Genomic DNA, 16,416 nt, shown 5'->3' with positions numbered 1-16,416 from the left:
AGCAACAGAATCCATTGCTAAGCTGTTTCCTTTGCTTTCTGAAAAGCATTGTGCGTTATGGAGGTGGCCAAGAGCAGCAGCTACCTCCTGGCTGCTGCTTTCTTCTGAGCTTTCTACTCTTTGTCCTTCACTGTCTTAAAGTCTCTTGAGATGGGCTGGGCATCCCAAAAGTGCAGTTTCCACAGGCACAGCAGCCTCTTGGGTCTTGGACTGAGGCTCGTGGTTTTATGGGAGAGGATTTTGCCTGCCAGAGTGCTCAGGCTGGGGTGGTATTTGACTAACAATGAAGATATATTAATACCATGCCCTGGAGAAATGACTACTGAAATAAACCGTCAGTCAAGTGTGTGCCTTCCTGTTGTCTGAAGGGATCTGGGCAAAATCTACAGCCACCAAATAGCAGATTTATTTGCTGTGCTGTTGCAGCTGCAGTAAATCTAATGTCAGATGTAACATGCCAAAGGCAAAGCTGTTCAGGCATGTTGCAAGAAAGGCTTTCAGCGTGCTAGGACTGCCTTCGCCGGTCCCGGGCAGGCACTGAGAACTGCACAAACACTCAGAAATGAAAAACATCTCGGTGAGGGCAAATAGCACCAAAACACTTCATTGGGCTGGGTTGAAGGAGGGAGGTGGATTTGTTACCAGCTTTGTTGCTGGTTTGCTGCTCTTGTTCTGTTTTTCCTTTCCTCCAAGTGTGTTGAGTATGATATGTATGCTTTCCAAAATGCTGTTTAGGTTTGCACAGAGGTAAAGGATTTAATTTTGTTTCTGTTTCAGAACACAGGTCAAAAATGGCCATTCCTCCCTTTTCCACCTCTAGCAGCCCATTTACAGCATAATTAGCTAGAATGTGTAGCAGTGCTGTCGGCCTTCCCGCTTGGGCCTTCTGGGTGTATTTTCCTTGTCAGCTTGAATGTGTGGATCCCCCTCTCCTCCAGCATGGGCTGCTGGATGCAATTTTGCCATTTCATTTCAGGAGGAGGGAAAGACTTGCACCTCTCCTCATGCAGGAAAGCTGCAAGCGCCATGAGGTTTGAGCCTCTCCATGTCAGCTTTGTGACTTCTCTTATTACTGGCTTCATGATTCATTGGTTCTGATCAAACCAATTTCCAGCAGTAGGAGGGAAAAATGTGTGTCATGGTGATAGTGCGATAAGAGCAATGACCCTCAGCTGAGAGGAGGATGAGCTGATCCTGTTGCTAAATAGATCCTGTTGCTCATCCTGTTAGGCAGTATCACACCACCCAGAACCGTATCTTCAGCATATTTCTGAGAGCCTTCAGCCCTGCCTTAGGAGAGGAGAAGACTTAGGTCTGTGCTCAAGCACAAGGAGTTTGGGGCAGCAGACAGGTGCCTGCCAGTTTCCCAGTGCCCATACCTTGCAGTTCCAGGGCCGGGGTAGCTGTCAGTAGCAGCATAGCTGTTGTGTGCCCGTTTGCCTCTTGAGCCTGAGTCTTCAGAAAGCAGCCACTGAAAATGAATCTGAAACTGGGCTTTTTGTGGATTCAGCACACAGAACTGGGCTTGGGGTGTGGAAGAGCAGCAAAGCAAACTCGGTGAGGAAGGACTGCTGCCTAGGTGGGTTGATGTTCATGTTATGGTTAGCAGCTGTCTCCCGTGACATTTTGGTTGCCCCCTGTTCTTGTCCGTGGTGCCTTTATGTCGCAGTGGCTCACCTGAGCTGCTTTCTGCCAGGAAAATCCTTTGCCAGAAGCTCATGTGTTCACTCAGGGTTCCACGTAGTCACTTGCCTTTCTTATCCCTCTGCACAGCACACTATCACCAGGCATCTTATCAACATTAGCGCTGCCTTGAAGAGAGCTAATTCATGCGATAAGGCCTTGCTGCTTGTTTCTCAAGCTGCACCAGTACGTCTTGCTCAGAAATAAGATTACGGTGATCAAAAACCTGCAGGACAGTCACCTTGGATAGTGTTGTACTCTTGTAAATGGTGTACATGACATAAATCTCTATCAGGGTGTCATTTAACAGGGAAATAAGCTGTTATACTTCTCCCAGCAAATACTGAGTATTTTACGTTTTTATTGTGTGGTGTTTATTATTTTAATGAATCACCAAGATTATGCAGCTGTACTGTTTAGCAATAAAGAGGGTGACATTGCCTGGCTAAGTCCATTGGCCCTGGGTGAAGTCTCAGCGGTGATTTCTGAGCTGGAAATGCAGTCCTGCTGTTGTTATCTGCTATAAAAGGGATGGAGCCTGGTGGGAAAAGCTGGCAGGTTGTTCCGAAAATAGCAGGCCTCAGAACTTTAATTTTAACTGGTTTATTTTCATGAGTGAGCCAGATCTCTCTAGTTCCCCTTTAAAAACAAACGGTTTAATTAAGCAGCCTATTTCTGGTGAGATTCGTATTTAAAATGAGAGGGGTTCCTCCATCATCTTCCACTTCACTAATGAAAAGCGCAGCTACAATAAATTGTCTTCCTTGGGAGAAGTTTTATCTCCATAGGTTTTTGATTTGTCCTTAAACTGGACTGAATTGTCCTTGTGTTGTTGACTTGTGCCACCTACAAAATGTCTTGGATAAGGCTGAGACAAGGAGAGGGGAGAAAGCATGAAGTAAGCTTCTGAGGTGCTGCTAACCAGCGTCACCTCTAACAGGACGGTGCCTCTAATGTCTGGTTGGTTCGTAGTGGCGAGCAACTCATTTAGGGACATATTGACATGTGTTTGGCATCTGCTCTCCTCTTTGCTGTGGATTTTGGTGTTTTTACCAGTGAGGCAGGTGACCTGGGGGGGATATAATGTCCCTTGTCTGGAGGTGTTCAAGAAGCAGTCAGGGAAGGGTAAGCAGTGACATGGCTGTTAGGAAAGTATCCTCAGCTGGCTTTGTGTGTGGGGATACAGAAAGAAGCTGGGGCTGTGCTGGGGAGCTCAATTCCTTCTCCTCATCAGCCTGTGAGGCTTCTGAAAGAGCCTTCCACCCACTGCTGGGTGCTGTGAGCAGAGCGGCATACCCCTGTGGGCTGTGCTGGTGCTTTTTAGCTCCAGTTCCCTCTTCCCCCCCCATCTTTTTCTGGGCTGAGAGGTCCTGGTGTTGGGTCCTGGTCTGAAAGCTTTAATTGGACTTGTTTCCTGGCAAAGCCCGTGCTCTTGAATCTCATCACAGCCAGGTCTCCTCCTTTTCTTTTTGTGTTAGTAAAAGGTGAACTCTGCAATGTCAGCTCAGAGCTCGCTGTGTTTGAACACGGGTATGAGTTAGCAGTTCAGGAACTTTCAGATAAGCTTTTTCCATGCACAGTTATATTGCAGGTGGTTTATGAGGCAGAGCTATATTTGACCAACTCAGTTTACTTAAATACACAATTCCTCATAAGCACAATTAATTTAAAAGGCTGCCTTATCTCACCAGTGACTGAAAGAGAGGTGTCTAGGAGCGCATTAGCACAGAAACAGATGTGGGGTAAAAGTAATAGCATTCCCCTAACTGCATCACGATGGATATATCCACATGGTTGTACCTGCTCTGCTCCGACATCCAAACAAAATTTTATAAAGATGCTGTTTTGTGCTGCCTTTTGGTCATTCTTTCCTCCTCCTTGTTATTACCCCAAATCTTCACCACCTTCTTCTGCGGCCAGAACTGAGCCATGCTGGCCCTGCTGTTGGACAGTGAGTGCCTTCATCCCGAAAGAGCAGGGAAATGCGTCTGTCCGTTTCTAGCTAGGGCCACAGAGTTAAGTAGCAAAGTCCAAACCACACTTTGGTCTGGCAGCCTCTGCCCTAGGCCCTGTGATGAGGGATCTTCAGTTTGGGGCCCATGGTGGCCATCTGCAGGCAGGTTGTTTCCCCTTTCACTAGGAGGGGATGTCATCATCTCTACCAGGGAAGATGCTGATGGTATGTTGCAAGGTACATTATTATTATCATTGTTATTAATTGTGCTCATGGGGAATGATGTATTTAAGTAAGCAGATCTGGTCAAATACAGTGCTTAATCGTCTATTATTATTATTTATTTCTATATAAAAAAAAATAGCAGAGTATTTAAAAGCCCCAGTTTGAAAGTATGCATAAAAAAGTAAAGGAAGATTTAAGTTATTTATATTCCCAAGTTCCCTTTTCAAAAAGGACTTGGGGCTCTTGTAGGCCTAATTAGTTTGCCCTTAGGGAACTAATTTCCTTGGGAAAACATAAATTTCTTGCTTAGCTCTGCTGCTTCTGGGAAAGCACACCCAGAGCTCTGGCTGGGGCTGCTCAGAGCCTGTTGTGAGCCAGGAGGACCCAGGGCTCCCTGAGCTTGGTCGGACTCCACCCGAGGTGTCTCTTGCTTCCCCAGCAAGGAATAGGTAGCCAAAGAGTGGCCCTTTAAGGTAACCTAGAAAGCTATGACTTTGCCTACACAGTCCTTGCAGGCACAAAAGAACATTTTATAATTGTTTTTCCAGATAGACAAGTGTCAAGCCTGTACTGTGAATTAGTTCTGGCGGCTTAGGCTAGCCTTCACGATCAATAGAAGAGCAGTTGTTACTTGATCTCCCAGAAGAATGCCTGGGCTGCTCCATTGCTCACCCAGTTAAATAACACGGGGTAAGGTTTATCCTCCATCAGGTGTCACTTCAAACCACCCAGAGGAATAGATCTTTTGGTTGAAAAAGAAAGAAAGAAAGAAAATAATCGAAATAGCTTCCTAAATTCTAGTGGATACCAGCTGTGGCCCTGGACCTGGAAAATGACTGTGACTGCAGACAGCATTACTTTTTTTTTTTTTTTGTGGCCAAAGATGATAGGTGATGAGATTTTAAAGCTGAATAAGGCAAACTCATACATCAGAGGCTACCAGGCATAAGGAAGAGAAAGGGAATAAGGCAGTTCAGCTGTACCTTAAGATGTTGGAGTATATCAAATGCTGAGGCTGAATGGGTGTCTCAAAAAAAAGGAACCACCCCACACACCAACACCAAGGTGCTTGCAGTCTTCCGCTTACCTTCAGTGAAGAACAAACTGCTTGTCCATGAGCTGGGATGTGGGCATTTGAAGGTGGTTTGCACAAAAGGGTGAGTGAGGAAAATAAGGACATTTGAGTAGGTTTTGCACCATGAGGCTCCCTGTGGTGTCACCTCTGCAAGTGTGTATTGAAGCTACTGCCTTTGCACGGTATACTGGCTCAAATGTGAATGCTAATGATACTGTTTTGTCTTGTGGTCTTTTTTTTGAAGAAATAGAAAGCAAAATTTCACTCTTGCTATAGGTCGCGGTTCTACAGGAGCAAACCATCTTCCTTGTGCCAGGGGGTCTGCCTAGCTGAGAAAATTCTTGATGGATTATTGATGCTGATGCAAACGCTTGTGTTAGCTTCAGAAGATTTGGGATTAAGATTAAACTCCAGGTTGCTCAGTGCCTGCAAGAAAAAGCCCATTATCTTTACAAGTATGATTCATACTTCTGCCAAAGGTCTGTTTTAACTCACCTGTTTGACAAATCTCAAAATCCAGAAGTGTGGTCACTCTGACTGTGTTCTGTGTACCAGCGGGAGCTAATTCCATGGTGGCCCGTGTAACTTTACCATCACTTGCCTCTGATACATCTGGTGAATGGCCAGTTATGCAGACCAGCGTGGGTCATGTCATATAGCACTTTGCAGAAGTACACTTCTGTTTTGTAGAGGGCAGAAGAGGCATGTGGACAGAAGTTACGCAGCAGAAGTTGGCCAGCGGCAGGCTGCAGACTAGAAAACATCTCTCCCATTTCTAGTCTGATACTTCCCAGTGCATGGCTCTGCTTCTCACAGTATGGTAGTTTATCAACAATTAGTGTGTGTAGGATAGAGAAAATTCGTAGACCAATCCAACGAAAATCCTTGATGAAAGATAAATGAATGCAGACAAGGAGGAGCTCCTAGTGTATGGCATTGGAAATCAGCATAACTGATATTTGAGTGAATGCCTAGGCTGATTCCATCCTGCAGCTGCTAAATGCATACTGTTTATTATGCCTCTCTTACTTCTGGGAAGAAAACCCTGTCACTGCTAGTGACTGCTAGACCTATCGTCCAGTTAGTGACTTTTGAGGTGAATTCAACTTCACTTTTTTTTTATTTATTTTTATTTTTAAAATCCTTTGTGGAAAACACAGGGCCAGAGAGTTTCCTGAGACTTCCCCCTGCCTCCTGGCTTGAGTACTTTGGTCCTGGCCTGCCAGAAAACTGGAGCTGTGCAGCAGACTGAACCTCCTGAGGAATGTGCCCTGCTGCGTAGTGGCCAAACCATTGACTTGACTTGAGGCCATACAATGGGAAACTGTGAAATGCTGCCAGTATCTCTGCTGAGAGGTAAGGCAGAGCTGGCACTTCTGTGCTAAATTTGATAGCAAAGGAGAAAACAAAACCAAACAATACAAAACACGGGATGCAAAAATTTTCCTTTCAGCATTGTGGATTGTCCTAAGTTTTGGTGTAGACAGGTGAAAGAAGGCAGAGGGCTGGCACAGGAAACTGAGGCCTTGATTTGTTTAATCTTTCCTTCCTTAAGGCTATGAACAAATACTGGAAGCTCAGGAGAAATGAGAATTCACTTATTAGAAGCAATATTATTGCCAGCTTCTGAATGACAGTAACACTTCCAGTCAGAAGGACTTACCTGTCTGGAAGAAACAACCCTTGAGAGAGATGGGGCACAGAGGGAGAATCATTGGTTTCAATTTATTGATGCAGAGTTGAGCACAGAGGGGATAAGTGACCTGCTCCAAACCACGCAGGTGACATGTCAGAGGAGGCCTGGCCCTGCTCCAGTGCCTCTACTTGCAGACTTGATGCAGCTTTCCACCTCTTCCCCTCCAGCTACGCTACTACACTGTAGTAACATGCTCTTGGAGCTGGTCCATCAGCTAGGGAGAGGCTCACAGCTTGCTGTACCAGGGCCTCTGCCAAGTGGCTCCATTAAGAATTGCTTTCATGATTACAGTGCTTATGCAAGCAGGGAGCAGGCTTTTGGGAGGATGTTTATATTGCACAGATCCTTTATCTGGGTTGGCTATCTCCTCATTACCTGCATCGAAGAATTGCCTTCCTTAGTGGCCAATAAAGCTAAATTGCTAAATCCAGCTTTGTGTAACCCTATTTACCTTCTGTACCAGATTAACCTTTATCATATTTGCAATTGCATTGGGAAAGTAACATAAACAGAGATGTAGGTGGTGGAGGCAAAGGCTAGCTGGAGAGAGCCAGCAGCACCCTGCTTGCCAAGGGCCCGCAGATAAGAGGAGGCTTGTGCCAGGCAGGGAGTTGCAGAGAAGCAGTTGCCTCATTTGTGCTGATCAGCACAATGGCTGTATGAGTCCTCCACGCCTTTGCAGCACTAACAGAAATGGCTGGGGCTTAAGGTAAACAGTGAGGAGCCCAAACACTGTAGAAATTATTGGTGGGAAATGAGTCCTCGGGGCTGGCTCTGGCAGGCAGTTGCCCTGGGTGACTCGGCAGCTGGGTCAGTGCCAGCCGAGTGCTCCTCCCAAGACGTGCCCAAAGCGTTGTCACCGTGCTGCTGTGCTCAGCCTGCATCTGGGGCACGTCCCAGGATTTGTTGTGCTGAGATGCTTGAAGGATCTGTCTTCTGTGAGCTACAAAAGGGCTTGGAGTGGGAGGGAGGTTAGCTGTCTGATGGGGACAATCTGTCAGGGACCCAAGGGATTAGTTCTGCTGGGACGACAGGGCTGCCTATGCTCTTCGTCATCTGTCCCCACTGGGCACAGGGAGGGTTTTCAAAGGTCCAAATGTGGGGAGTTTCCTATTTTTCTGAGAACCCGCTCCACCTGAGGGGCTCACTTTGGCAGGTCTGGACAGTTGGTCAGCTTGGTCACTGCACTGGTCCCATTCGTCTCTCTGGGAGGAAAAAATGGTTTTGCCTTGAGTATTTATCAGTGAACAAGGCAAATACTCCATGGACAAGTGCTCCTCTTCCCCCTCATTTCAGAGCCCGTTTCCATGCCATATCTTTTGCCTGATAGTATATTTAAAACAAATACATATATATAAAACTCCCCAGTAATTACAGCCCTAGAAAAATCATCTAGGCTAGATAGGTACAAATGGATCTTGCATGCAGTTCGGGTTGGATTATGTTGAGGTCTTCCTTCTCGAAGTGCAGATGAGTTTCCTAGAAAGTGTGGCTGTACACTTCTTAAACTAAGAAGCTGAGAAACGCACTAGTGGTTTAATTGTTGGGTAGAGACCAAAAAAAAAAAGGGGGGGGGGGGGAATGTATAAGATTCAGAAAAAGAACTGCAGGAATATTTGTGTGGATTGGTTCACCAACACTTAATTTCATTGCAGGATGTCTATGCTTGTGGAATGTTCAGTGAGTTTGAGAGCACTTTGCAGTATTTGGACAAGTGCTCGTTGCTGAGAGCTGTGTTACACCATCTCTGGGTTCACAAAGCTGGGTGCAATGAAGGCGGAGCTGGAGCTTGCCTGGGTTGTGTCAGTCCCAGTTAGCTGAATGGGAATAAGTGTTTCCTGAAACTTCCATCTCCTCGGGAGGCTGTGTTAAGCTGGATCTTGTCATTGAAATACACTGCTTCCCTCGTCCTTTGAAAAGTGGGTCCCAAACCCTTATTTCCAATTAGGTCTGACAGGGCAGGAGTGGCTTCCCCTGGTTTTGGAAGGAGGAACAAGGATAGCACAAAGGGCCGCTCACCTTTAAACCAAGGCTTTGGGGTCCTGAAGCTTTTGGGGTCCTGCTGTGCTGAAGCAGAAAGACAAGGGAGGAGACCCCAAGAGGAATCCTGGGGTGCCAGAGTGTGCCCAGTGTGTGGCAGGGCAGAAAGTTCATCTCCTTGACTTCTGGGGAGCCAAGATCCTCTCTGGGAGAGGGGTGTCCCAGGGAGCTTCCCTTAATTAAATGCCACGGTATGTGCCTTTGGGAGAAGGAACTAGAAACTAGGCAAGCTGCAGTCCTGGGGCCGGTGCCACCCAAACTGGCGGAGTTTGAAACAGGCTTGTGTTGTATCTATGTGCTGAACAAAAGCTTCCAGCTCTTCGTCATGTTAGTGGGCTATAACAGGTCTAGTCACAAGTGACAGTTTGTATGGGAGTTTTCTGTAGCTGTGTTGTTGTTGTTGTTTTAGTTAGTTAGTTTGTTTGTTTTAAATTCATTTAGGAGAGGTTACATCACAGAAAATGCAAGCTCAGATGGAAATTTTACCATCCTGGACTTTGCAACTCTTCCAGAGCAAGCAGCAGCCAAGCGGATAATCCCATCTTCTCCGATTTGTGACTTTGTCCTTCCTGTCCTGAAATGAGTTTAAGCATGAGGCATCCTGGCTCCTTGCTGTTGCTGGTGGGGACAAGACGCCGGGAAGGTAGTGAAGAGCAGAAGAATACTGAGACACCTGCAGCTGCTGATTAACTAGTCTCACTTGAAAAGAAGGCCCAGAGCACTAGGGAATAGTTAATAGCTGCAGAGATTGGGTATTGGCAAGATGAGGCTTGGCTTTTGGTTTGAGTGGTGAAATCATGTGTAAGTGTCAAGGTTCAGTTCTGAACCTGTGGAGGTACGGTCCAGTACCAGCCCCGGCCTTTTGCAATGAAGCTGTAAAATTCTCGCTGGTTGAACGCCGGTGTGAGATGGAACATTTCCAGAAACAGCCCACTTGGGTGAGAGAAAGGTCCTTAAGCAAAACTGGCACTTCAGGTGAAAAATTTGCCCGTTTCTCTGACAACTGCCATCTTGTTTCCAGGCCCATAAGATGCATGTTCTAGGGAATAGAGTAAAATGCAAACTGACCACAATGTTTTGATTTATTATTATTATTAGAAAAGGTTGAAACTGGGACTCTTGTGGTTAAGGATAAGATTTAAAGAATTTCTTACTCCCCTTATTGTGAAGAAGGCTTTGTTTTTCCTCTCCCCTTATCCCATTTTGGCACAAAGAATCAATGTCAAATTGGTTCTGTAGCAACCCACAGACTAGAACAACTCCTCACCTTTTTGGTTTTCATCTGTTTGGGGTTACAGAAGTGCTCGCCTCTCCCCCCATGCCTTCTGCTTTCTCTAAGTTTCCTTCTAGTGCTGTGCTCCAGCTGGCCTGTGCTGTGTGCTGGGGAATAGCTTGGTGTGGCCGCAGGCCAGCAAAATTGTGCTGTCCTTTGATTTTGCTTTGTCAGAGCCATTCTTACCTCTTACTCTTTTTAATGTATGTATATACATTGTGTATGCAATATATATACAATACATATATACATTGTATGCTTATACATGTATATATGTATATAATGTGCGTATATGTGTACATATTTATACTTTTGTACTTCTCAGCATGCATGGATACAACAATCCAGCATCCCAGCCCGGCATTGTGCTCTGTAGTACAGTGTAGACATGCCCTGTGTTTCTTCCACTCTTTATCCCCCTTATCTGCCTCATCCCCACACATGCACATGGGCCAATTTGCTTCTTGTAGTCTATATTGGAACAGGAGCTAGGAGATGTGCGCAGCTTCAGCTGGGAGAAGCAGTTCTATAACCATGTTGCACATTTGTGCAATCACAATTGTTTTTTCTAGGCAAAGCATAAGTTTCTGTTTGACTAAGCTGGTGCTCAGTTTACAGCCTGCTTTTAGCGAGGCTGCTTGTGCACACGAGTTTAGGCACACAGTTAAATGTTTTGGGTACGTTATTAAAAATTGCATGAAATTAAGCTTTAGTCTAGGTGTTCTGCTTGGACATAAATGGAAAACTTGAGTCCTCCAAAGCAGGAACATAAAGGGTTGCACTGTAAAGATGGGAATCTGAAGCATTCCTCAACTCCAGAGAGAGCTGCAAAAGAAAATTGATGATGAACTTCTGTTTGCCTGCATGCACAGTTAACTTCAGTGAGAACCCTTTCCCACCTGAAGGCAAGTTTTCATGTCTCTTCTCTTCTCAGACTGCCTGAGAAGATGCTGGCCTGGGTGGTGGAGTTAAAGTGGCTGTCTCTTCCATGGAAACCTTCACTGAGGGTGTCTGTTGTTTCAGTGAAGAGCTGTCGATAGGAGCTAATTTTGTTTCCCTTTGGCCTGGTAAGCAGCCTGAAGTAAGAGGAGAGGTTCCTGTGAAGTGTAATAGATCACCTAGGCTGGGTTTGCACTAACATGTTCCAGCTTTGTTCCCTTTCTAATTTTTTTTTTGACATTTTCTCAGGGTATGAGGGCTTGAGGAAACTCAGGACAGCACAGGCTGCATGTCTGTGAGTCACTCGCTGTGCAAAATGTTTGCCCAGTCATCCCAGGACTTTCCACCCAATCTTTGAGCTGGGTTATGGAACAGAAGCAGATGAGTAAGTTGCTTACGGGGGCTGCTGTGCCTGTCTGCTGTAGATTTGTCTCCTGTTTCTCCATGATGACAGACCTGTTCACATGCCTCTTGCCTGCTTCCTTTAGCCACAGGCTCAGTGATTTCAGGTGCATCCAGAGAGATGCAGTTTCTGGCCAGAGACTGCCACAAATCTGAACCTTCCCCATCTGTGTGGGCCTAGTTCCCCTCTGGCACCTCTGTCTTGCTGCCTGCCTGCCAATAATGTGTGGCTTCAATGGCATGCCACCGTGTGGGAGCTTTCCTAGAGCTCATTGCACAAGGTGGTAATAAATTAATAATTGGAGATTTTATCCTTGCTTGTGCTTAATTGTTATCTTGACCCACAAGCCTCAGCTGTTGCCTGGGGCATGAAGGTTCACGAGGGGAAAGGGCTGAGTGGATCTTGCCCATGCCCTGCTGCTCCTGCCGATGTCCTCCCAGACAGTCCACCCTGGGTGCCCTCCCAGACGGAGGAACTGGGAGGAACTGGTGAATGCAAGCACGTCTGCCTCACTGTTAGAGGACCAGCAGGCAGCTAAGAGGGGCTGTGTCCACAACGTAACACAGCAGGACGTGAAAAATCAAGTTTGTACCATCTCTTTTAGAGCCGAGAACAAGTTGCGACACTTATTTGTAAAATTTCTTGTTGTTTTATATTTTTACTCTCTTGTTTTTCCTTGAGTATCCTCCATGCTGCTGGTATTTTGACTACAGCTGGTCTACAGAGGGAAATGGGATTTGTTCTGAGCCTTCATTTCTCTCTAGCTACAGTTTGCCGCTCTTGTTTCTTCTGTCTCTGCACACAGAGATTAGAATTAGAATAGTTCAGTTTGCAGGGACGGGCAAAGATCAAGTCCAACCACCTGGACACTTGAGAGCTAACCAAAAGTTAAAATATATTACAGAGGGCATTGAACATTGGCAGTCATGGGGCAGCAGACACCTTGCTAGAAAGCTCGTTCCAGCGTTTGGCTACCCTCATGGTAAAGAAGTTTTTCCTAATATTTAGTCTGAGTAAGATTAAAATATAGATATAAAATAAATAAAGGTATAAAAAAAAAATACTGATTTCAGAGTTGATAACAGAATTAGGTTCTCTAGTTTGTCTCAGTTTCATACAATTTCTTTTGTATAACTGCATTGCTAATTATCTCTTACCTCAACACGTGCTCTGTGACACATGTAGGAGAAGAAGCCATTCTGCCAGTGCTCCCCTCAGCCTTGGGAGCATGCATGTGAGCCAGAAAGGCCCTGCCATCTCCCATCAGAGTCCCCCCTGGATGATTCTGCTTCTGAGCCCCACTGCAAACTAAACAGAAGTCTCAGTAGCTTGAGACAGACAGCTCGTCTGATTTGCTTCTCTATGACTTGATGCAAGCGCAAGGAGATGCCATATGATAGGAAAGAGGCTGGGTACTTAGAAATTAGTTAGGAGAAGTGCTTGAATTGCTTGTGGATCATTTGCTTCTACTGTGGCAGGTGAAATCTCAAGTGGATCTGGGATTGCACTGCACAAGGTGTAAGGCTGGGTGCCACGGGAGGTCGGAGGTGGCACGGTGAAGTTGTTGGAGCAGCGGCTGGGCTCTGGGTGCTGCACGGTGGCAGCAGGGAGGGGAGCAGAGGCTGGCACTTGTCCCCACCTGCTGCTGGCAGCCTGGTGCAAGGCTCAAGCAGAAGCTGCTTCAGCTCTGCTTCCACTTGGCAAATCCCTCATTACTGCAGGGTCCCAGGCTACATATGGGTAGCGCTGTGTGTCCTGCTCCCTGCTCGTGACACGCTGTAGGTGTCACCTGCTCTGCTACAGGCTCACTGCAGGGCTGGGGAGCTGTCTGGGAAGAGTCCTGGGGCAGGGGCTCTGGGGGCACTTGCTGTAAGGTTGCCAGCAGCTTTAGGGACCCCCCCCACACACACACACATATGCTTCTTTGGCAAATGAAGGAAAAGAGGTTGCCGCATGATTCATTAAACATAATGCTCAGCAGAAGGAAGGCAGGCGTGGACAGATGGAGGCAGGACTTCCAGTTGTTGAGGGAGCAGCTCTCTACAGCAGCCTGTAAATGACTGAAGCTTTCTTTGAGACTGCCCATGGGTTTTCTGTCCCAAGCTTTCAACAAACAGGATCTGGAGTAGCAGAGCCCAGTGTCTTTGGAGCAGGTCTCAATTCCACCACCTTCCTCCCTACCCAAAGCCTGCCCATTCCCACAGCTTCCCAGGTCCCTGCAGCTGCTGCTGTCTTATCTCCACCTCTGGCTTCTGCTTTCTTGCCCAGCCTGGCTGTTGGGTGCAGCCAAGTGAAGACCCTGTGCTGGTAGGCCTGGGGTATGCAACAGCTTGAACCCTGCTCCGTGTCATCCTCACTTCTGGTTGTGGCTCCTGTGACATTGCAGACCTGCCTGCTGAAAAGAGAGGGGCTTCTGCTGGCTCCTGGCTCACTTCAGAGCTACCAGAAAATCACAAGGAGGACTCTTCCCTGTCGTTAGCTAGTGAAGACACTCATGGGAGAGGCACAAGACCCAGTTTCCAATCCCATCTCTATATTAAGATGCAGAAGATGGATTTAAGTATCCTGTCCCACAGAATAGCCTTGTCAATTGCCTGCAGTCCCTTTTGTGAAGGGTTTTGCTGCCTTTCCTCTAAGCTCCTTGTGGAGACCACTGCAGTCACCAGGGGTCAGGAGGCCTTGCAGAGTCCTTCACCTGGGACTTTTTCTCTTGCTGACCCAAAACACATGACATTTTAATTAATGTGAACAACTTGAAATTGAGGTGATTTGCTTCCAGCCTCTTATTTCAGTGGGGCAAAGGGGAGGATTGACTCTTTCCATGTAGCCTGTGCAGTGGCTCTTGTTGTTTTATAAGGAGAAAGAGACAGCAAAAAGAGCATCCTATGGAGGTACCCGTCCCAAGTGTCCTCAAATGGAGCAGTTTGTTTAGTGAGGTGCAGTTGTTTCAACTTCTTGCAAACTCCTGAAACAATTTGCTTCTAGGCCAATTAAAAGAAAAGCAATACATCAGTCCCTGATCTGAAAAAGGACCGGCACATCTCAGATGTGCCGGGATTGCTGTCACTGGGCAGACACCCCATTGCAAAATGTCCCGTTCGGCTGCATGTATCCTGTGCATAAATAGATGTTCCTTCCCCTCCAGTTACCTCTGTGCTACTGTTATTCCCAAATGCCTTGGAGCACAGGTAAGTTGTAATAACTACTGATACATGTGGGAAAAATTAAGGCTAATAGGTGGCTTGTTAAGAGAGATCTGAGAGGAGCACAGAAAGGGATTTTTGTATTATGCCATGCATAAAGCTTCCACCATAGGTGTGCCTGAATGTGGCTTACCAGCAGCAGAGTTAGAAGGTGAACAGCTTGGTTCCTGGGTATCAGACTCTGTCAAGTCAGTGAGTGGAAGAACAATATTTACAAGGCTAGCCTCTGTGACTTGTTTTGTTTTTGATTGTTCTTTATCCAGAGGTCTTTAAGACCAAGTGGAAAATCCAAACTGGCTCTGACTGAACCCCTTGATCTGGCCGTGGGTGTGCAGAAATCATCTGGAGTGGCCAGGAAGGGCCCTGCCATGGCACAGACCTCTCCAAGGCACTGCAGTGAGCCTTGCACCTCCCCGGCACTGTGTGGAAGGTGGTGAAGTGACCAGCTAGCTGAGCGAGGCACCTCTGCATGGCTGCAGTGCTCAGGGTGTCCCCACGGCACCTCCAGTGAGCCAGGATGGACTCTGCAGTATGGCCAGCGTCACAGGGTGAGAGGCTCCTCTGGGCACTTGGATTCTTGTTGTGGTTCGTGCCCTCTCAGGGTTTTCTTGCCCTCTAGCTACTAGTGTATGCAGGTCACTAAGGCCAGTGATTTAGCTGTAATTAATAAGGTCAGTAATTTGACCGTATGTAGGTCAGGGAATGCAGTGGCAGTCAGGGACAGGGTTTGGTGATGGGACCTGGTCGGTCAGGTTGATGGTTGGAGTTGGATGATCTTGGAGGTCTTCTCCAACCTACATGGTTCTGTGATTCTAAGAGCAGGATAAAGATTCAGAAGCTGTTCAAGTTGTGGTGCTGGTACTGCACCGTGAAAGCTGGGCATCCCAAATCACCTGCAGTTGCTGTTCTGCACCTCTGGCTATGCTGTGCAGCTGTTTGGAAAAGGGCACAAAAGGAAGTTTTCTTCCAAGGACCTCTGGGGTTGCTTCGTGCATACCAGTTAAATTTGCTCCAGTGCTGTGGCTGACTGAAGAAATGAGTGGAACAACCTCAGAAAGCTTCTGTAGTTCTGTTTTAGTCCTGGCAGTATTGGTACCACCACTTACTGCCCTGGTCTTCCCCTCTGTGCTTTCAGCGAGGCTTTCCTTTGTGATGTGACCCACACCTCTTCTGTACTGCCCAGGCTGTCCCTGCCTTGAACTGGCTGGCTGAGGGTGAAGAGCCCTCTGCGGCTCTCCCAAGGGTCAGCAGCTCCATCCAAGACTGGACTCCTCCAAAGGGCACAAGCTTGAAAAATGGTTTAAATGCAAGTGCTTGGCTTTGCACTGAGCATGTAGGGGGGCTATAGGAAGCCTAATTGGTGATTTACTGTGATACTGTGTTGGTTTCCTATTGTGTTCTTGTGACTAAGTCTACCAATGGCAGCACAAGCGGTGTATACTTGGTAAGATGTAACTGAAGGGATCAGGATGCAGGCCTCATCCTTCCCCTCCTGTTGCCCTGCTCTAGAGAACAAAAGGCTCTGGTACTGCTGCACATCCACGTGATGGTCTTGCTGGGGACCTCATTGCACTCCAGTCTGTGGCATTGAAAACCAGAAAGGACAGACCCTGCTATCACAGTGCTGTGGCAAGAACACAGTTGTATTCACATAGAGCTCTTGCAGTCTGTTTGTAAGACATGATATAATTGAAAAGTCTGGCGCATTTCCCATGGCAAACATTGTTAATCCCCACTAGCTAGGATTAGTCACCACTTCTTACAAGCCTTGACACAAAGCTAGCAAGTTATTCAGTTAATCCGCACTTACAGGATAAATATTGCATCCTATGGGAAATTAGGCAGCGTCTTCTTCCTCCTCTATTGTATAGTGATGCATTGTGTCTCTTCCACCTGAAGGTGGAAGGGAAAAATGCAATAACATG

At 46.8% G+C, this 16,416-nt stretch overlaps 1 long non-coding RNA gene across 1 annotated transcript in view; it reads left to right on the top strand.

Moving 5' to 3' along the window:
* LOC311442057 overlaps positions 1 to 16,416 on the top strand; it is a 253,673-nt gene that overhangs the window by 57,551 nt on the left and 179,706 nt on the right. The window contains exon 7 of the long non-coding RNA XR_014696436.1: positions 6,098 to 6,293. This is a non-coding gene — a long non-coding RNA (uncharacterized lncRNA). The remainder of the gene's footprint in view (positions 1 to 6,097; positions 6,294 to 16,416) is intronic.

This window comes from Aythya ferina (genome assembly GCF_964211825.1).
Source record: "Aythya ferina genome assembly, chromosome: 10".
Lineage (NCBI taxonomy): Eukaryota > Metazoa > Chordata > Aves > Anseriformes > Anatidae > Aythya > Aythya ferina.
The sequence above is the reverse complement of the archived record's forward strand: the minus strand, read 5'-3'. Positions and strand labels throughout refer to the sequence as shown.